This window comes from Triturus cristatus, chromosome 2_1 (assembly GCF_964204655.1).
Source record: "Triturus cristatus chromosome 2_1, aTriCri1.1, whole genome shotgun sequence".
Lineage (NCBI taxonomy): Eukaryota > Metazoa > Chordata > Amphibia > Caudata > Salamandridae > Triturus > Triturus cristatus.
The window spans coordinates 923,309,662-923,333,465 of record NC_140581.1 but is presented as its reverse complement, the minus strand read 5'-3'; positions in this window follow the sequence as shown (position 1 = coordinate 923,333,465).

Below are 23,804 nucleotides of genomic sequence, written 5' to 3'. Positions count from 1 at the left end.
TGCAACGCAGCTCTGTGGCACTTACTGGAGGTACCTAGTGGGCTAGTTGGACCCTAGGGACCCTCAGGATTCAAATGAACTTAATCTCCCAACTAAAAACGGACACAGGGCGTGTTTACACAGTGGCGAAGGGAGGGGACGGGGCCTGAGTTAACGTGTGCAAAAATGCCCTGTGGCCTGTGTTAAGAGGTAGTTTTAATCCCCCTGCCCTATTATATACTAGTGGCTTACAGAGGAGGTCATGCTAATCACAGGGGGACCCCAATGCATAATGTTCCCTAGTGTATGTAGGTGTTTTCACTGTATTCTAAGTGTCTTTTAACATAGCACTGGCTCTAGGACTGGTTAGTCAGACTCAGTTACTACCAGTATCCGTCTGAAAAAGTTGAGGGTACAGGATGATTTTGCAACAAGGCTTCTTTCTGCTCTTCTTTTTGTTCTTTCTGCACGTTATCCTTCTTCCTGCACTTTTCTTCGTCTTTGAGGGCTTCTGTTGCTTCTTTCTGCACTTCTTTTTTTTCTTTCTGTGCATTTTTTCTTCTTTCTTCACATGTCCTATCTCTGTAGGCATAGTTAGAAATTAGCATTTAAAAAACCTTTGAAATTCACAGAAAAAACCATAGGTTTCAGGCACGTTATAGTTAGGAATTAGCATTTAAAAAACCTCAGAAATTCACTGAAAAAACCATAGGTTTCAGGGGTGTTATAGTTAGCTGGACTTTTCACTTGAACAAAACCATTGAAATTCCCCCGTTAAAGTTAGTTCAGCTAACTATAACTCGTGCGCCCGCAATGCACTGCTGATGACATCACATATTACATCACTCATGACATGGTCAGTGACATCACTCATGACATCACTGATGACATCTCAAATGACATCACTGATGACATCATCCTTGTGATAGAGTGGAAGACCTCCTCTCACCCTAATATAACCTTTGATACCCACATTCAAAAATAGAGACTAAAATGTTCAAAACAATGGACATACCAATACCAGTTTCAACAACCTCTTCAGTAATTCTAAGATCCACATACACATCCACTCATTCACCAACAGTCCTATACAGTCACTCATACATGTACTCACTCATCATTTGTACTCATACACCTATACATCCTGTTACACAATGCCACTCATCCATAGAGTTACTCACACACATAGTCACTCATGCTAATAAAGAATCAAACATACATTTAATTGCATATACAGTTATACACGGATGTATGACGTTACAACGCACACTATTACAACGCATGCACTTACAACGCATTTTTTACAACGCATAATCCATTACAACGCATGACATTACAACGCATGACACTACAACGCATTGTAAAAAAATACCTTTACAACGCACTACCATTACAACGCATACTACCTTTACAACGCATACCATTACAACGCATAATATTAAATTACATTTAAGGTAAGTATTAGATAGTATAGGGGTAAAATTACTATTCTAACTCCAGGGGGTGCAACAGTAGGGTAAGTGTTGGATAGTGTAGGGGTAAAAATTACTATTCTAACTCCAGGGGGTGCAACAGTAGGGTAAGTGTTGGATAGTATAGGGGTAAAAATTACTATTCTAACTCCAGGGGGTGCATCAGTAGGGTAAGTGTTGGATAGTATAGGGGTAAAAATTACTATTCTAACTCCAGGGGGTGCATCAGTAGGGTAAGTGTTGGATAGTATAGGGGTAAAAATTACTATTCTAACTCCAGGGGGTGCATCAGTAGGGTAAGTGTTGGATAGTATAGGGGTAAAAATTACTATTCTAACTCCAGGGGGTGCATCAGTAGGGTAAGTGTTGGATAGTATAGGGGTAAAAATTACTATTCTAACTCCAGGGGGTGCATCAGTAGGGTAAGTGTTGGATAGTATAGGGGTAAAAATTACTATTCTAACTCCAGGGGGTGCATCAGTAGGGTAAGTGTTGGATAGTATAGGGGTAAAAATTACTATTCTAACTCCAGGGGGTGCATCAGTAGGGTAAGTGTTGGATAGTATAGGGGTAAAAATTACTATTCTAACTCCAGGGGGTGCATCAGTAGGGTAAGTGTTGGATAGTATAGTGTAATATTATGCGTTGTAATGGTATGCGTTGTAATGGTAGTATGCGTTGTAATGGAATGCGTTGTAATGGTAGTTTTTAAAAATGCGTTGTAGTGTCATGCGTTGTAATATCATGCGTTGTAATGGATTATGCGTTGTAAAAAATGCGTTGTAATGGTAGTGCGTTGTAAAAGTTGCGTTGTAAAGGTTGTTCCCCGTTATACACACACCACCACACTTACTTCTACGGAAACTTACACATACTTAGTCTTTTAAACAATCACTTATAGAAACACATACTTATTCATACAGGAACTCTTTCAATCTCTCACTCTCACATATACTCACTTATATACACCAATAGTCACATATACTAGTTTAAAACATATGTAGTTACTCATAAAGACACTATTGAGACAGTCATTTACTCACTAACACACCCATACACACACTCATCCACCTATACACTCCTGCACACATGCTGTCTTCAACACATACAAACAGTGAGTCACTCATTCATGCACCTATGCACTATGTAATACCCCCCACCGAACCATGCAGACACTCAGACTGATACTCAAAAAACCAACTAATAACCTATATAGACACCCATGTAGCTACTCACCAACCCATGCAGCCACTTATACACAAAGTGAGAGACTGATACAGATATTTACATATTTAAACATTACTCACTAAGCCATGTATTCACTATGGTACACTTAATCAGTCAGTTACACAATCAATTTTTCAAAAACAAATCATCCATTTAGACACTTATATACCCATTTATTCTTCCATCGACCTTGAGATATACATATATAAAACATATTTAATTTTCAGAAAAACACACATTCACTGGATGATGTCATCAGTGATGTCATCAGTGATGTCATTTGAGATGTCATCAGTGATGTCATGAGTGATGTCACTGACCATGTCATGAGTGATGTAATATGTGACGTCATCAGCAGTGCATTGCAGGCGCGCGAGTTATAGTTAGCTGAACTAACTATAACGGGGGAATTTCAATGGTTTTGTACAAGTGAAAAGTCCAGCTAACTATAACACCCCTGAAACCTATGGTTTTTTCAGTGAATTTCTGAGGTTTTTTAAATGCTAATTCCTAACTATAACGTGCCTGAAACCTATGTTTTTTTCTGTGATATATATATATATATATATATATATATATATATATATATATATATATATATATATATATATATATATATATATATATATATATATATATATAAAATAGAAAAGACGGTCGACTACAAATTTCTGAACCTCATACCTGTTCTGAATATAAACAATTCCCGCGCAACATGCCCTGGCATCAACCGTCTATTAATGCCTCTGTGCTCCAGATCCTTGAAATACGTTTTGATGGGCGTGCGCAGAATAACAAAGTCCAGATCGAAGAGATAATTTTTTTGCTTAGGTTTCTTCATCAGGGCACCGACCAATGCAATGCCAGGTTCCCAATTTCATAAAAATTCCTTTGCTCTACTCAAGATCTGTCCCAGTAAGAATATAGATTCCAGCTGGTGATTATCGTTATCAGAGAATATCATGAGCAAATGCCACAAGCTCAAAGGTAAATATATATCAAACCCTGCACCCGATCGGAGTCTGTATGTAAGTTCAGATGTTACTGTTACGCTCCCCACTCGAGAGACTTATAATTTGCCCATTTTTTCGCAAGATTTCAAATAACTGAGATCAATAGATTAGAGCCATTGGGTGTAATGAGATCTCCAGGCAGTACTCTGGAGTCTTAAGGAGGGAAAATGTTCGCACAGCTGTATGTGCCCGTTCGTACGACCAGTAGTTCAGAGTGCCTATATATATTTTTTTATTATCGGCATCACGCACTGAATGCTCCATTCGGAATCTTTTGACTTTTAATATGCAACCAGCAGAACCCATTAGGGCTGTATATAATTTTTTGACTAACAGGACTATAAATCCCATAAGCATCATGAGCCTATTGGAGGGTGTTATAAGCTATGAGGGACACGTGGGCTGTTGTTACTGCTGGCGCATTCCCGTGAGCAAGGAGCAGGAGCTCCGAAACGCTTAGGGACACAGAGAGGAAATGTTCAGTGCGCTGCCGGAATTGCAGAATAAAGGACTCTACAGTTGCTGTTGGGTTCCTCTGCCTTTGTGTGCGCTTCTACCTGTGGGCGAGTTTTGGACGAATTTCTACCGGCCGGTCCGGGTCGGAGGAGGAGTATCACCGCAATGGATTTCGGGGACTGTGGGCTCAGATTCTTGAGTCCAGTACAGGAAGGCAGACTGCGAGGATTATTATCGGCATCACGCACTGAAGTCTCCATTCGGAGTCTTTTGACTTTTAATATGCTACTAGCAGAACCCATTAGGGCTCTATATAATTTTTTGACTAACAGGACTACAAATCCCATAAGCATCATGAGCCTATTGGAGAGTGTTATAAGCTATGAGGGACACATGGGCTGTTGTTACTGATGGCGCATTCCTGTGAGCAAGGAGCAGGAGCTCCGAAACGCGTAGGGACACAGAGAGGAAATGTTCAGTGCGCTGCCGATATTGCGGAATAAAGGACTCAACAGTTGCTGTTGGGTTCATCTGCCTTTGCATGCCCTTCTACATGTGGGTGAGTTTTGGACGTCTTTCTACCGGCCGGTCGGGGTCGGAGGATCAGCACCACCGCAATGGATTTCGGGGACTATGTGCTCAGATTCTTGAGTCCGGTACAGGAAGGCAGACTGCGAGGATTATTATCGGCATCACGCACTGAAGGCTCCATTCGGAGTCTTTTGACTACCAGCAGAACCCATTAGGGCTCTATATAATTTTTTGACTAACAGGACTACAAATCCCATAAGCATCATGAGCCTATTGGAGAGTGTTATAAGCTATGAGGGACACGTGGGCTGTTGTTACTGCTGGCGCATTCCCGTGAGCAAGGAGCAGGAGCTCCGAAACGCTTAGGGACACAGAGAGGAAATGTTCAGTGCGCTGCCGATATTGCGGAATAAAGGACTCTACAGTTGCTGTTGGGTTCGTCTGCCTTTGTGTGCGCTTCTAAATGTGGGCGAGTTTTGGACAAAAAAAAATATATATATTACCTACTGGCGGTCGCCAGTTGGTAGTTATAGTTAGGACCCTGTTTCCATAGGAAAACCGCAACATTCTATTTTGAATAACTTTGGCGCCGGTCGACGAATCCTCGCGACATTTTCAAAATAGGTGGGGTGCTCGCTCCGCTCCTACCCTGAAAGTCTCGGGGGGATTCGTCAAGCGGGGGCTGAGATAAAAGGGGGGTCCCAAAACGTGTTTTTCCCATGCATTTTTCCATAGGACCTTTAGACACAGCTACAGCCCGAACGGCTGAACAGAGTTCCTTGAAATTTGGCAGAGAGGTAGTCTACAGGTCAAGGAAGTGCCTTTTGTAGGTTTGGTGTAAATCTGTTCAGTAGATTCTGAGAAAATAGCCTTTAAATCAATATATATATCTGAGCCAGCTTACGGTGAACTTACGGTGCGCTTACCGTACGCGTACGGTGACGTGCGCGAGCGCGATTCTGATTGGCTGTTCGATCTAAGTAAACATTCGAATCGGTCGAAACCAGGAAGCGGCGGCCGCCATTTTCTCTCTCGCACTCTGAGGGGGGCAGCATAAACAAAGTCAAAAAACATCTAAAGGGGTAGTATATTTAGTTCTTAACCACCCAGCATCGATATAGGTGTCCCCCAACAACCCCCAAGGCCAAAAAAACAATTTTAATTTTTTTCGAAAAATCGCCGATTCCGCTTACCGTATGCGTATGGTTAAAATTATTTAAAAAAAAAAAATATCCACACTTTCCCCACCCCGTGTGCACCATTTGTGCATGGCATATGTAAATCCAGGAAACTAAAACTGAATACCTTTCACAACGAAGCACATAATATGTCCCCCATGTGCGCACGGTGCGCGAAGTGCATCGTGCGTACATGGCCCATCCCGCGTAACGTGGGCACGCGGTGCGCGCAGCGCACCGCGTAACCACCGTGCGTGCACGGCACTAACTGCGTAAAGTGGGCGCGCGGTGCGCGAAGCGCACCGTGCGCGCACGGAACGAACTGCGTTAACTGGGCGCGCACGCCACGAATGGCGTAAAGTAACTTAGCATTTAAAAAACCGTACAAATTCACTGAAAAAACCATAGGTTTCACACACGTTATAGTTAGGAATTAGCATTTAAAAAACCTTGCAAATTCACTGAAAAAACCATAGGTTTCACACAAGTTATTGTTAGCTGTACATTTCACTCGTAAAAAACCAATGAAATTCCCCTGTTATAGTTAGTGCAGGCAACTATAACTCACGCGACCGCAATCCTCTGCTGATGACATATGTGTCTTTATGAAAAAAAAATATTTGTAATATATGTATAGCTAAAATTTAATGGAAGAAGACATGGGCAAATAAGTGTCTAAATACAGTATTAGCATCAGCAGAGGATTGCGGTCGCGTGAGTTATAGTTGCCTGCACTAACTATAACGGGGGAATTTCATTGGTTTTTTACGAGTGAAATGTACAGCTAACTATAACTTGTGTGAAACCTATGGTTTTTTCAGTGAATTTTATATATATATATATGTATATATATATATATATATACACATATATATATAATTATATATTTTTTTATAAAAAGTATAAAAAGGCCACACAAATGTTCAAGAAATTGCTTTTCTGAAATCCTTCACTTCAAATAGCCGAACCACTGCCTGACTGCTGAAAGACACCAGAACAAAATGACAACTACTACGAAAGCAAACATGTTATTAAAAGTATGTTAAATAGCTAAAGCTTCAACTAAATTAAACAAACAAAAAATAATTAAATAAACAAAAAATTTAATAAACAAAAACTACATGTTTAATTTGAGTAAGTACTTAATATATCTTTCTCTTTTCAAGTTTCCTAAATACAGATTAACAAAACACATCCAAACCACTGAAAATAACATTGGATACATGTATGTGAAAATCAAACAACACAACGACAAATAAAAAGTTATATAAATGTTAAAAATATTAACAAATAATTAACTAACATCTTCTTTCTTAATAGTAAAATAGAGCAAAGTAAAGTAAATTCATTATAAAACACATAAAACCGAAAGCACTATTTTTTAAACAGTTCAAAAGAAACACCTGTTGTCAAGCTCTAGTGTCACTCACTAACCTGTTTTCCTGCTGATGTGAAAAGTGAGTCCCAGATGCTGGCTTCAAACTTGCCCTCTGCTCCCAAGTGCTGGCTGTGAAAGAGCACAGCCAGAACTTAGGTCCAAAGGGGGGCTAAAGGGGAGTGGGATGACAAGAGAGAGAGAAAGAGTGGTGAGAGAGGCAAATGTGGTGTTCCCCTACTGTGAGTTTCTAACCTTCTTCTGCTTCTTTTGGTCTACTTCCTTGATCTTCCGATAGGGTGAAGAATAGCCACCTTACTACTTGTTAATCCTTTGTCCCTTTGCGCTTTATACCATACATCGAGAGTGGGATCTGAAATACCTTTTGTGTGTCCCAGTGGTGGCTGGTGGCATTTCAAAGTGGTGAGCATAAAAGTTGGGGATGAGTGTTACGTCACAAGCCAGCCTGACTGATATAAGTCTGGTTTGGGGGGGATTCCCTCCAAGAAGAGTGGGTCAATGGTGTATTTTAAATCAAATTCGAAAATGCAAGATGGTTTATAAAGCTATTGTGAATATCATTAGTCCTTACATTTTTTAAAACATTAAAAACTGCCCCATATCTTACTGCAGCAAGGGGCATATTATCAAGCCAGGCGATAAAATTATCGCCGCTTTAGCGGCAGAAAACTGCCGCTAAAACGGCGATAATGGGCTTGATAATATGCTCTATGGAATTCCAATTGAAGCCCATGTTAGATGTGAAGGACGTCTAACATGGGCTTCAATTGGAATTCCATAGATAATTTTATCGCCTGGCTTGATAATATGCCCCTAAATATGTTCAACAGGCCAGAATGGAAGCTGCACACGAGCAAAATGCATATATGCACTCAGCACAAGACAATGCAGTGCAGCCTCACACACTCGCCACACCTCAAGAGCCCATTTCTCTGTGTTTACAGATAGCTTTCAAGTCCTGGCATATTCACCAACCTCCTTGTTTCATCATCCAAAAAGGAAAAACAAATAAAAGTTCCATGTCGCAGCACATTTTTTTTTTCCTTTTTGGATGATGAAGCAGGGAATTTGTGAAAGCTCCCTGGACTGGAAAGTTCATCCGTAAGGAACCGATAATGATAGCAGAAAAAACAAGCAATCTTACAATTCTCACTATATAAATCAACAAACAACTCGGATTGTTGATCTATATAGCGGGAGTTGTAATTTAAGTTGAATTTTTTAAACTCATAGGCAATGTAAGCTTTACTGCCCGAAGGAACAGGCCACCAAGCGGCCGCTGTATACTAAGGGCTGTGTTTTGTTCTTGTTTGGGCTCAGCGCACGAAGAAGGATTACACAAAAACAATTGTGACAACTATAAAAGCCGAACAGCAACACCATGAGGAACTCTAAATTAGTTTTAGCTCCTCATTGCAAGATGCATACATTTTGTGAAAGCCTTATTTGACCTGTTTTCTGCCGATCACGAACTTCCTATGAGCTTCTTGTGTGCTTGACTAGTAGAGAAGCCTGTGTCCATCTCTTGTTGCTCACCTGCTGTTATGTTATCAAGCAGCATGAGAGAAGCGCTAGGATTGGTTGGGTCAGGCAAACTCATCACTCCTTAAGAGAGAGAGGCACCTGTCCAGCCCCACATGCACACTTCACTTAAAGTGTGTGACCCAGTTGAGTTTGAGACTCAATGAATCCCTACCCCGTCCACCATCATTCATGCAGGAAGGCACTTGCTGGCCCACAGTTAAAATAAAAGCAGTGCTGAGGCTGGTGGAATAAAAAAGAGTTCTTTCTTAGGCTATAAGATTATATATGGGGGAAGTAAAGACAGAGGGGAAACGCCCATATAAAGGCACGGCCACTGATATGTCCCCTTTCCTGCCTTTTGTGCTCTCTCTCTCACTCTGTCTGTCTCTCGTGGATTCTGAGAAATAGTTCTGGAGTCTTGAGAGAAGAATAGATAATATTTTCAGTCCTCAATGACTACTCTACAATACACATTTTTGTTTCACTGCACCTGGCATGAGGTGGACTCAGTGGCGTAACGAAACGTGAGGGGGCCCCCCTGCAAGGTACGTGGAGGGGCCCCCTCCGGACACAATCAGGAGCTTTCCGCAGGCCCATAGCCAGAATGATAATTTTAGGGGGGATGGCCCTCAGCTATGATGAAACATTAATGCTGTGCGCTATACGTATATTCTTTCCCAAGTATTTGTAGGGGAAATGTACAGTATGCAAGATTTGAAATTGCACATTGCTTTTGGGTGCTTTTTCAAACAACAGAAATTCTATCTTGGTTGGGTTGAGCTTCTGCTAGGTGCTGGGCATCCAGCTTTGCATGATATGCAGGCACTGTTTGAGGCACTGGATGTTAGAAGTGGAGGAGACTTTCAAGTAAAACTGTGTATCATCGGTGTGTTGAAGGAAGCTGAGAGGTCCAGAAATATCAGGAGGCAGTGGTAACTTCATCTGGGATTAGGAGGGCATTGTTTACGACGTGTGAGGTAGTAGTCTCAAAGCTACAGCATGATCTGAAGCTAGACTGGTAGTCGTACATAGGTAAATGGCTCATTTTCAAGTGCAAGGCATACACAAATGGTGACCATTCAATAGTAAATTAATTTAATTATGCACAGACCCTTGGCTGGTGTTAAAGTCTACTCCTCCTGTCCCTAAACTGCAAGAAGTGGGACTCAGAAACTTTCTGGCGGCTTTCTGCCTGGAGGACTGACAGACCGAGCTCTGTCATTGATGTCAGATCGCCAGTCGTGCTGGGATGTGAGGCAGTGTGCTCCCAACCCCCCTTCTGTCGGTCTCGACTTTCTTGTTTGCCCCATTGAAGGAGATATGACTTCTAGAAACGTTTCTAAGTCTGAACGTAGAGGGCTACACCATGCCAAACAGCATCCGATCAACCTTGAGGCCTTCCGAGGCATGGCCTTCAAACTTCGCCCGCTCTCTTTCCCGCCTTCGTCGACAATCGCACCATGATTCCGCTCATAAGCAACACACCGTCATCAAACACCACTTCAGATCCAGCTTGCCCCGCTGATGACTCTTCAGAGACCACATTTTCCCCATAAAACTTTCTGAGTCAGAAGGTTTACTTTCTAAATCAGAAGGTAAACCTTCCACTGGCAGGAACCTAGTCCCTGCCTCTGACCCATGCTCCATCACGGTCATCCTTAACTTTTGATTTTGAACTGGTCTAACACGATCAGATGCCCACGATTGACGCTTATTTGTATATCCGGTTCTACTTATTGGACTTTTATCGCTTTGGTATAGTCTTGTTTATTAAACTTTACTATATTTTCCTAAATTGGCTTGGGATTTTTGTTTTGTTGTGTTTTCACTTTATTATTGTTTGAGTACTGCATAAATACTTTACACATTACCTCAAATGTAAGACTGACTGTTGTGTGGCAAGCTATCAGAGAGTTAAGCATAGGTTTATTTAGTGACTCCAGTGGTGTATGCTGATAAGGCTTGTGATTATTATTTGAGGTGGGTTTTCACTCTCTCAACCAATACTCCAAGTTCTTACAGCAAGCAAAACTGGGAAACCAAGGCTGCTGAGATTTTGTTAAATTCAATCATGGTTAGGTAGTCAAGGCACTGATTTAGCAATGTTGGTTTAGACTGCCTTGAATACCCACCTCTGTCAAATCCATTATGACAGATGTTAATTGTGAATTTTGCCACCAGATCTAAAAGAATGTGGACACGAACAGCCAGCCTACACCTCTCCCCCCAGGTTACCCAGATTCAACAGCACTATCAGTCCCATTCTATAGTGTGGAAGAAAGTCTGCATATACATGATGGGGAGGCCATGCTGTGCTATGCGATACTGATTTGAGACCAAGATGCCCAAATCTAAAGCTTATTTTGAAATTGGAAGGAGAGAAATAGTGTGGTAGTTGCAAAGGTCTATCGAATCAAGGGGTCACTTCATTTTCCTTTCCTCTCCCACTTTGATTTATTTCCTCCCATCTTTGCCTGTTGTCCTGCCTCTTCCTTGACAGCATTGTGTTTGTTCTTCTCTCGCAACTTGTTCTCTGCAGTCCATCACTGTTGTCCTTCAGCCCAGTCAAGTCAGTTTCTCGCCCAGAATACGTATGCCACTGTGGCTGAGTGTATATTTCTCACCCAGATTACTTATGACACTGGGGCTGAGTGTATATTTCTCACCCAGATTGAGATTACATATGACACTGTGGTTGAGTGTATATTTCTCACCCAGATTACTTATAACACTGGGGTTGAGTGTATATTTCTCACCCAGATTACTTATGACACTGGGGCTGAGTGTATCTTTCTCACCCAGATTGAGATTACTTATGACACTGGGGTTGAGTGTATATTTCTCACCCAGATTACTTATGACACTGGGGCTGAGTGTATATTTCTCACCCAGATTGAGATTACGTATGACACTGTGGTTGAGTGTATATTTCTCACCCAGATTACTTATGACACTGTGGTTGAGTGTATATGTCTCACCCAGATTACGTATGACACTGTGGCTGAGTGTATATTTCTCACCCAGATTACTTATGACACTGTGGTTGAGTGTATATTTCTCACCCAGATTACTTATGACACTGTGGTTGAGTGCATAGCTCAATGGTGTGAGGGCAAATCAATCACTGAAATATTTGCAACAGAATGTAAAAGAAGCAACAAATAAGGTTTCTCTCATAGGGTTCAAGGGACAGAAGCAACAGCATTTTAAACATAACTCATATGCAGTAATTGTACTGCACAGATAGCAGCATTGCAGGCTTCTTGGCAACACAAACCAGATAGAACACAGGCTAGAAGGTGAGATTTAATCACACAGAGAAGAGGTATACCTTAGGCAGCAGGACTAGAAGCTTCGCTCACACAAGCAGTAGAGGTAAAACACAAAAGTACCTTTGCAAGTTTTCTTCAAACATAGAAACATTGGCAGATGCAGTGCAAGCTTTCCTCAGAATACAACAAAAAAGGCACAATATAGACAGCAACTAATACAAGCACTGGCAAAGCCAATAGGTCTTGCCTATACAAAAGCGATTGGCTTTGGTAATGCGGTTTTGCCATGTTGTATGCCAGTGTGGCTGCTATCCAGCGTGGCTACAAGTTAGTGGCAGGGATGTCCTAGAGTGAAGTGGGGGGGAAAGAGGGGGGGAGTAGAGTCCAGTACATTATATTTGTTGGAGTAGAGTGGAGTAGGGAGAGTAGAGTGTCATAGAGTTGAGTAGAGGGGAGTAGAGTTCACTGGTTCAGTGGCAGAGAGTGTCATAGAGTGCAGTGTCAGAGTGCACTACCGTAGAGTGGTGCAGAATGGAGTGAAGTGTGGTGGAATAGGGTAGACTGGACTGAAGTAGTGGGGTGGACTGGACTGGAGTAGATTGGGGTGGATTGGATTGGGATAGAGTGGGTTAGATTAAGTGGAGTGGGGTGGATTAGATTGGATTACATAAAGTGGATTGAATTGAGGTAGATTGGATTAGGTGGGTTGAACAGATAGGGGTGGATTGGATTGAGGTGGATTGAATTGGGGTGGGGTGGATTGGAGTGGGGTGGATTAGATTGGAGTGGGGTAAATTGGATTTGGGTGGGATGGATTGGATTGGAGCGAGGTGGATTGGATTAGGGTATAGTGGTTGGATTGGAGTGGGGTGGAATGTTTTGAATTTGGAGTGGGGTAGATTGTTTTGGATTGGAGTAGGGCTCATTGGGATGGGGTAGATTGTTTTGCATTGGAGTGGGGCTGATTGTTTTGGATTGGAGTGGGGCAGATTCTGTTGAATTGGAGTGGGGCAGATTGGAGTGGTGCAGATTGTTTTGGATTGGAGTGGGGCAGATTGTTTTGAATTGGAGTGAGCAGATTGTTTTGGATTGGAGTGGGGCACATTGGTGTGGGTCACATTGGAGTGTGGCAGATTGTTTTGGATTAGAGTGGACCAGATTGGATTGGGGTTGGCTGAATTGGAATGAGGTGAATTGGATTGGAGTTGGGTAGATTGGATTGGGCTGGATTGGATTGCTGTGGGGTGGACTGGATTGTGGCACATTGGAGTGTGGGTGGATTGGGTGAGGTGGATTTGATTGGATTGGGGTGGGGGACTGGAGTGGAGGGGTCTGGAGTGGGACAGATTGGAGTGGGGTGGATAAGAGTGGGGCTGTCTCTTTTGGATTGGAGTGGGGCAGACTGGAGTGGGGTAGACTGGAGTAAGGCAGATTAGAGTGGGGCAAATTGTTTTGGATTGGAGTGGGGCAGATTGTTTTGGATTGGAGCGGGGCAGACAGGTGGGATAATCTGTTTGGGATTGGGGCAGATTGGAGTGGGGCAGATTGTTTTAGATTGGAGTGGGGCAGATTGGAGTAGGGTAACTTGTTTTCAACTGGATTGGGGAAAGTTGGAGTGGGATTGATTGGAGTGGGGCAGATTGTTTTGGATTGGAGTGGATTGAAGTGAGCTGGATTGGAGTGGGGTGGATTGGATGGGGATATGGTGGATTGGATTGGATTGGGGTAGATTGGATTGGTGTGGGGTGGATTGAATTGGAGTGTGGGGATTGTGGTGGACTGAAGTGTGGTGAATTGGGATTGAGTAGGTGAATTGGGGTGAGTTAGATTGGAGTGGGGCAAATTATAGTAGGGCAGATCAGAGTGGGTGGACTGTAGTGGGCAAATTGTTTTATATTTGAGGTGGGTGGATTAAAGTGGGGCAGTCTGTTTTGAATTGGAGTGGGGAAGATTGGAGTAGGCAGATTGTTATGGATTGGTGTGGGTGGATTGGACTGGGCAGATTGTTTTGGATTCGAGCGGGCAAATTGTTTGGATTGAAGTGGGGCAGATTGTTTTGGATTGGAGTGGGGCAGATTGTTTGTACTGACGTGGGGCAGATTGTTTGGATGGAAGTGGGGCACATTATTGTGGATTGGAGTGGGGCACATTATTTTGGATTGGAGTGGGGCACATTATTTTGGATTGGAGTGGGGCAGACTGGTGGGGCAAACTGTTTTGGATTGGGGCAGATTGTTTTAGATTGGAGTGGGGCAGATTGGAATAGGGTAGATTGTTTGGGAGTGGTGTGGGATGGATCGGAGTGGGGAAGATTGTTTTGGAGTAGGGCAGATTGTTTTGGATTAGAGTGGGGCAGATTGTTTTGTATTGGAGTGAGGCAGATTGAAATGAAGGAGACTGTTTTGGATTGGAGTGGGGCAGTTTGGAGTGAGCAAATTGTAGAGGGGCAGATTGTTTTGAACTGGAGTGGGGCAGATTGTTTTGGAGTGTGACAGAGTGTTATGGATTGGAGTGGGGCAGACTAGAGTGGGACGGGTTGGGAGGATTGAAGTGTGGAGGTTTGGAGTGGATTTGATTGGGGTGAGGGGTTTGGATTGAGGAAAGTGATTTGGATTAGAGTGGGTTGGATTGGATTGGTCTGGTGTAGATTAAATTGAGTGGGGCGGATTTGAGAGTGGTGGCTTTGGGTGTACTGCATGATTATGTGTTAAAACATCATTTCAGAAATTTCACATAAGAAAGAAAGCATGTCTTTTTGCAATAACGTAATCCTAATTTTTTTTAGAATAGCGCCCATGATCAAAAATAATATAAAACATGAGTGCAAAGTGAAAAAAGAAGACTTGGCAAAATAAAATAAAGTTAACTATAGAAATTGAACTTTTGCCATTTTATTTGTCCTGCTGGGTATGTTTTTGCCAGTCATACGCCGTCTGTTTGCAGGGCACTAAAAGTTAAAAAGAACAAAATAGTACCTCAATCACGTCAGGAGCAGCGGACGGACACTGATTAAGTTGAATCAATCAGTTCTTGGTCCCTGCTCCACAGAGATTAACGGAAATTATGTTAGGCATGCAGTGACGAATTACTGGGCTGTAAAGAAGAGTGCCACGCACGCCGACAAATGGTAAGAAACTGGCAGGCTCCAAGACCTTTTCTCTATACAAGAGTGTCTTGTAAGCGAGGCACATGCTCTCGCAGGCTGGACCCTAAAAATAACTCTTAGGAAAAGCAGCTGATCCATGGAAATCAGTTGGGCAGGCATCTCTCCCACAACATGGTGCATCACAGAAAGGAGTTGTGCAGGTGTCCTTCATATAGTTATATGAAGTAGCAGGCGAACGCTCCTTCACAATGTAGGTAGAGAATGGTAGGAGATAAGTGCAAACCTTTGCACAAAACATGAGCAGCATGGGCAGCAGCTCTTAAAACAGGTAGGTCACTGGAAGTAAATGATATATCATGCACATTTGTAGAGCGCACTATCGCCGTGTTTTCAGGTGCTGAAGCTCACCTTTACAAAACAAATACCGTAGATGACAACTGTGCAAACCTCACTATCATTTACAAAATAGAGGGACAGGAAGAGGAGAGGGAGGGGTGTGGCACAGTGGCCCGGGCAGCTGATTTCGGAGCACAGGGCTCACGGTTCGATCCCCAGCTCCGGCGGCAGCTGAGCTCAGCACCATTCGACTCAGGGCAATAGCTCACTTTATTTCCACGATCGCCCCCAGCACCTTGAGACCAATAGGGTGGGTAGTTCGCGCTTTAGAAATACCGGATTTACGATTTTACGAAGCCATCATTTCAAGACTCCCTCACAAAATATCTACATACTGCTAGCAGGGACAGGTGTGCAAATCTACCAAGGGGCATTAGGTCATGTAGCAGGCATTAGAGCTGTACTTGATTTCACGTAACAGTACCTTACATTAACTGATTTTTACAGGCATGATGTTTGTGGTAAAACAGAAATTCAAAGTGCGATTGGATTAAAAGTTTGAGTGGTTGATTGTGTTACACATAATAGGGCCCACACTGGCACCATTTATAGGTGTGCAAGCAACAATTCTGAAGTGTGAAAGTAATACCTGATGTTCTGGGAATACATTAAAACACCAATTGCAGTTATCATCCTGACAGTGTAGTCGATTGTTGTTGTTAAAATGTACATTAGCGCTCCAAACTTTAACATGCAAGGATTTCTGGCATCGCGCTTGCAGGACTAACTATGCATTTCAAACATTTCTTTTGTTGTATTTATTACTCATTGCAATATACCATGAAAGTTGTCCAATGGTTCCCTTTCTGCTAGAGTGCATAAGTGAAATAAATGCAAAACTTACCCATACCAAAGTTTTAAAGAGGGTGTCATGTCTGGGGAAAGATTCAGTTCCATTTCCTGTGTGTCGGAAAGATTCAGACAGGCTACAGGCAAAGAGAGAGACTTTCTGTCCCTCTTTGGAATTGCCCGCTCTTTTTCTCTAGTCAGGTCAGACTCCCAGCAGGCATGCAGAGACAATGCTGAGAGGGGTTAACTTTTCATGCACGTCACGTGGTCTATTGTGCCTCCCTGTCAGAGGTCATACCCTGGACAAACCGCCCCCCTGCTTCTGCAGGCTGCTGTCTAAAACGCAGCAACTGCTGTGTTTTCGAAGGGGCCTCATTGCAGAGGTTATTTTTCTTTTAATCCGGCTGCATTTCAAGGTTGAATATTTTACATTGTGTCGAAGAGTTGTAATAATACGCTGCCTGCGTCCGTCCGGAGTACTCTTCTGAGGGGGCCCCCTGGAGCTTGGGGGCACCCCCGCACCGCGGGGGCTGCGGGGGCCTGTGTTACGCCCCTGGGTGGACTACAATTTCCACCAGGCCCTGCTGCAATTTCCCACCCAGAGGCGGCCAGGCAGTGCCGATTGGCTCCAGCAGCCTTTTTAAGGTCAGAAACACTCTCGCAGTATTGGAAAAGCTATTCTTTCACTGCACCAAGCATGAGGGAGACAACAATCTTCACACACCTCTGTGGCCCAGAGGAGGCCAGGCAAGGCTGATTGGCTCCAGTAGCACTCATAAGGGCAGACACACTACCGCAGTGCAGGACACGCTATCCTTTCATTGCAACTGGTGGGAGGGGAACTACAATCTCCACCAGACACTGCTGCAATTTCCCATCCTGAGGTGGCCAGGCAGTGTGGATTGGCTCCAGCAGCCCTCTTGATGGCAGACACACTAGAAAAGTGCAGGAGAACGTTATCCTTTCACTGCTCCCAGCGTGAGAGGGACTACAATCTCCACCAGGTGTCATGTAGTTTCCACTTTCCAGTAGGAACTACACGTGTGTTGGGCAACATAAACTTTGGGATGGTGCCAGACTGACTTCGAGCAACCCCTCCGGATATGTTGTTGTAAGCTCACAGTGCCACCATAAGCACCTCTAAACCTAGACGGTAGCAAATGGTTTGGCGGCCACAGAACATGACAACCCTGATCTCTCCCAGGAATCATGGTAACATATCTAGAACCCTTTTGCTCAGTGACTCGTACTCTCTTTCTATTAGAGAAATATACAAGGAATACACAGAGGGGCATTTTTCAATATTTATTGAACCATCGTGATTCTTGTATAAAATATATGTGCTGCATTGATCAATAGACAGAAGCAGATAAGAGTGATTAACAACATAAGGGCCAGTGAACAGAATAAACAGTTCCACAATCTTGCTAAACAATCTATATATGCAAGCATATAAAACAATATATAGATTGTGTACTCCTACTCTGTGTTCCCTAACCTAAGTGTCTAGGGTATGTATGAGTTCTGCAAAGAATCCCCTTTTGGATGAAGCACCCTCGTTACCTGAAGGGAAAGAATGTAGGTCACGAGTTGGGCATCCCTCCTACCAGAGGGATCAGCAAGCAGCTGGGCTGAGGTTTCAGAGTGTAGTGACCTCGCAATGACAGCAAGTTCTCCTAAAACCCAGAAATATTTGTTTATTTATAACAGAAACCATCCTTGCTCTGAGCCGATTCCTTCAGTCAGGCTGCCATTATTTATGTTCTATTGATAGCTGTGTTGCTGCATGGATGAACAACAAACAACCACATTTTCACAATGCATTGTCAAACCTTGTACGGGATGTTCAAGGTGTCGAGATAATGTTCACATTAAGTGGAATTTATAAGCAATGTAGTTTCAGAGAAACGAATCCTGCATTGTCATGAACACAAATGTGTGTTAAAAGTCATTGTGTGAAAGAGAAGGCAACTTAGGAAACGCCTACATGTTTAAAATGGCAGCATTTCTACCCAGGCCTAACTAAGATATATGACACCCACTCCGCAAACATTAGTCAACTAATAAGTTATCAAAATTTAAAGAAAGCCATGTTAATAAATGCTATAGCATGTATATATAAAAAAAATTAATTCCCAGCAACTGCAGACGATGATCCCAGAGCCGGTTAATGAAGCAAATGTGTTCCCATCCAGCCCCCACTGCAGCTGCTGAGGGAGAAACCACATCCAGTGGTGGTTCTGCCGAACCCGAGCCAAGGTCCAACTCACCCGGAGCAGAAGCATCCCAGGAAAGCTCGTAGAATGCAGCCAGGAGCAATGGAATACACAGTGGACAGCGATACAAATGGGCCTTTAAGGGGTCCACTAGTACAGTTATCTCAGAAGGCTCAACCAATTGCATTCTCAGGTACAAGTCCAAAGCACACTTGAAAGTGCTCAGCAGACAGCGAAATACCGGCAGCACACAGTGAAGCATAACAGACTGAAACAATAAGAACCAATGCTCATTCAGTTCTCAAAGCAAGCGTGTGCCAAAGCAATGCACCATTTGCTTGTGGCACAGTAGCACACGTGGTAATGCCAGCTCCATTTGATCTCGAAATGGGACATCCATTGCACAGCAGAAAAATTTAAATCACAGTTCAGACAATCAGGAACAGGACTAGTGGAAGACCTCCAAAAATGCTCCAGAGCACAGAGTGTATGAAAGATGGAATGACTCCAAAAACTGTCTCGAAGGTGCTAACCAACCCAGTGCCTATACTTCTAAAACGGTGCTCTATTGCCGTCGTACTCGACATGTTAAAAATACAGTGCACCAGCTCTCTAAAATGTCATGGGAAGTTAGTGCAGGGCAGCGCATGTATTACTGAAGAGTATATGTATAATCCCCCAGAACACTGAAGAGGACCTTGCAACCTGAAGAGCAAACATCCTACTGGCAGATGTTAAGGCCTCATCTTTCTGAAATAGCGAGGCTTTTAGTTTGCTCAGGGCATCAACGTGCATGTTGGTAAGATTTATTGAAGGCCAAAGCATCGCCTCCCTAACTATATGAACATGTTGAAACAGTACTTGAGCACAACAAGGGACAAGGGAAGAAGCCATCACCAAATAGGTAACCCCTGGCTTCATTCCATAGCAACCTTGACTGTTCAGCTTCAGCTAACTCCCATTAGAGAGCAATCTGAAATATAGATGTATCACGGCCCACGGGGAACCTTTCAAGTAGTAAGATAAGTTTGCCATGGAAGCATTATGGGACCCATGAAGCAAAACATCCTTGCATACTAAGGATCCACTTAAAGTATTCTCACAGTCGGAATCGCTGAGAAAAACTTACGTTTTCCTGTTTTAACATATACATTTGAAAGGTAGTTCCCAATACTCAAGTGCAAACCCTTCCCCAAAGCTTCATATCTCCCCACTAGGTTATGAAATGTCAAACTTGGCAGGGTGATGTACCCATGGATTATCCAATCCACGGACGGTGTTTTAGCAAGAGTGAAAGGTAACTTCTCTAGTTTTTCTATATGTAACACAGTGTATCTTGCATCTTTTCGTGCAATGAGTATTTGCTGTTTTGTAAGGTAGTAATGGGAGAACAGACTTGTGGCATTAATATGTCGCCATGGCTCATGGTCAGAACGTAGTGCTTGTAGTGTCCAGCTCAATAGTAGAATAGACCTAAACTGGACTCTCCATGTTATAATGTGGACACGTCTTGTTGAACAATGTCTATTGCTGATGATACTATGTTTCCCAAAGTACACTCTAGAGAATAAGGTGGTTATACCGTTGTCAGCCACTGCAAGAGCTTTTTTTAAATTAACCCCCTGTCAATTTCACGCAATCTCTCAGCAGTCTTCTACTGAGAGACTTTCCATATTTTGTTGTATATGGCATACAAGAAGCATGTTTTACATGGTTTTCAAGGACCTAATAAAAAGTACCTGAGGTCCAGGTCATCAGATATAAGTGTTGTTTCATCTGGGACAGCTTTGAGGTTTTTAGCCAGTCAACGCACAACTTCCCCACACTGTAAGTTGTCACCACCCACTGTAAGTGTTCAGACTGCACGTACCTCATGTCAGGCCTGCGTATCTTAAATCCCTCTATGTCATCTAGGAATCGTGCCTGAATCCGTTTGTGTCTACTGGCCGAACTAACCGTCCCTTCCAATAGGGGTCTGATGAATTGTATGTGCTATTTCGTATCATGGTACCTAATGTATCCTCACTGTATTTTGTAAACTCTTACCAGTTTTTAAAAACATGCAAATGTGGGAATTTGAGGTGTGTTCAAATCCTTCATTTTACCTAATCCAAGATATGCCGTTTGTTGCACAGTTTTGTTTAGGAAAATCATTTGTTGTGGTATTAGGCATGCTCAAAACAAGGACTCTTCCCTGAAACTGCCAGTCTCTTGTCCCCCAAATCAATTTTACATCAATAGTGTACCTCCAAAAGTCGAAATCCTGTTCAGACAGGTGGGAAAGAAAAGAAGCAGAGCATATCAGCTGGTTGTCTGTTAGCATGTTTTTCTTTGCAGGGGATGGTGGAAGCCTATAGTAAGATGAGGCAAGGTCAGATGTATCATACCCTGAAAAATAAGCATACATCTGTGCAAATATTTTTTAACTACCCTGTGGTGGTGTACAGCAATGTTGCCTTTGAGTTTAATTGTAAACAGCATATGGAATACTTGCTTTAGGAAGAAAATGATGACCCTAATTTTGAAAACAAAACATTTTTTCATAATTTGATGTACCTTCATACAATTCATTAGAAGCAAACACAGTAAAATGCTCTAGATCTTCTAGAATTTCATGCACTGTATCCATGTCTCAATAGTCTGAAACAGTGCTAAGGGTAATGATCTCATACAATGATATTTTAAACAAGTATGGAATTTGTAAACGTTTACTGGGGCCATACACATCATACGATACCCTATCCCAAACAATACAATCAGGAACTGGAACAACGGAAATGTTCACCGGAGAAAGGTCTCTTCATTCTCGGTGTGATGACGGTTCACCAGTTGTACTGCAGAGTATTCTAGGAGATAGTGTCCATTCAGAATCAGGAAAAAGTCTGTCACAAAACCAATCCAAAGAACTAGGAAAATTAACAAAATGTAATCCATAGTTGTAGCCATCATGGAGAAACAAAATATGTATTTTTCAGCCAAAGATAGAAGACACACACTTTCAGCCTAATTAGTAGAAGTGGCGATGGTGGTGGCTCAGATGCGTCTGAAAAGAAATCATCAAAGCCGATGAAATAGCCGGGGGCAGTTTGATCTATTTTTGACAGCTCAGCAAGTTTTGTAGAAATGGGAGATGACTCGATCTGTTGTACATTGACGAAGACCGTGTTCTTTTCAGGTTTCCGAATTGAAATCTGTGTTTCTGTACTAGTTGACTGTACAGTTGTTTTAGTTGTAGCAACAGATAGAAGGAATACTCTGTTTTGTTGATTGTTGTCTCACATTGGAGAGAGTATGATTCATTAGTTATTAAAGCTTCTATCTGAACTTCCTGTATGGTAGGAAGAGGAGGCAGGTAGTTACACAGGCGTCCATGTGGCTTACAGTTGAGAATCGGCCACATATTGTGTTTTGATCAGATAAATGTAGACACATCTTTTGTCTTTAGGGCCAGAAAGAGGCGGAAGAAGTATAATTCTGATACCCTCAATAGCCAGGACAGGTACAGATGCTCTGTAAGATGATCAGAATTCTTTCTTGCCATAATTTTCTCCCTGACTAGACCCCAAACCTTCGGGACCCAGGCAGGTCTTGCCTGCACTTCCTTCACTTCCCCATGGGTGGTGGGTTTTACTTGGACATTGCTATGTTCATCCCAGAAGTAATTTAGTTCCTGTAAAACAGCCAAACGTTCAGTGATATCAAACGATGTTTCTGCCGCCACTGTGCTGTGATTGTCGAGGTCTGGGACCCACATCTTTACCCCAAACAGGATTTTATAGGGATTCCGACCACCCAGGGATTTTCTAGGCAGGTTGTTGAGTGCCCTCTGGACCCCATATATGTGATGGACTCAACTGCAACCTGAGCCTAATACCCTTACTGTTAAAGACAACCAAATTGTCCTCAGGATGTAATGAAGAAGAAGAGTGCAGGGTAACACCCAAACTTCCCATGACTTCTTTGAAAGCCCTAAAGGTAACACCGGACCCTGGTTGTAATGTAATCTGCCAACTGTGTATGTCCATATGAAGACACGCAGATCCTTTATAACAATTAAAGAGCCTGCCGACCGCTGTGGCCATACTCATAGGAATCGAGAGCAGGAATCCTTTGCCACCAAGATATACTTGTAAGCCCCATTTGATGACAGAGGGCTGCAGTGTTCTAAATAAACACTAGACAGAGGCTTGTTTGTAATCAGTAGAGGTATCTGTGGTGGACGCGCCACAGTGGAGCCCTTCATCAGCTGTCAGATGTCACATTTAATGGCAAAGTCCTTTGTTTGTTTGTAAAGACCTGGCCACCAGTACAGTTGCTGCAATAGTGAAATTGTAGCAGTGACCTCTGCATATGCAGATGCCAGACTCTTGTGTGCAGCTAATAGTAAACCTGTCCTACAACCAGTGTTTGGTATTACTCTATCTCTCACTGCAGGAATGTGAGCATATGGAATTCTTAGTGCATCTACTTTGTAGGAGTACTTGAGTGAAAGCCTTTCAGCAGGTGGGTGTTGTTGCGAGTAGCATTGACAGCCACCATGATGTCTCTGTCTGTCCTTGGACTTGAATGAGAGATTGCAGCAACCGCAGCAGTACGAACTGTTGCTTTCATGGCTTCATCAGTCATTGAATTTCCATCAACGTGAAAGCCAGAACATTGATGAATCAATCTGTGTATTATATGAGTCTGTGGAAGCAGTCTTTCAGCTTTGCCACTTGTTCCCAAAGCATCTTATGCTTTATTGTGCAACCCTTTGAGTCTCTGAATCCATGCTGGCTCCAATAGAGTAGATATTCATTATAAGACTGGACACAGTAATACAAATCACACACAATGAGTGTCAGAACTAGAGCCTTTAGTTCTGACAGCTGTGCTGTGTTATCACCAAGTGACTGCATGTAGGTTTTCTCAGGATCGTGCATGTGCCTTTCACAATTGCACACACTGCTGGGTATTGGTGCTTTGTATCTACAGCTGGCTTGGCAGAACCATCAGCTTATTTGATATAATCATAGCGTTCTAGTGGCATTATTCCATTAGGCAGAGCATATTCTTGTCTGCACTGCAGAAAGGGTTGTGTTTATAGTGCAGAGTCAAACTTGAAACCTAAAGCTGTTGTGGTGAGTGAGTTAGCACATCGAATCAATCATGGATGTAATGCTTTAGTGTTTGGGACACTTGCTCTGGTGACAACCTCTAAGGTCGGCACCAGGGTCATGACATTGATGTGTTTACCCTAAGCCAGAGCT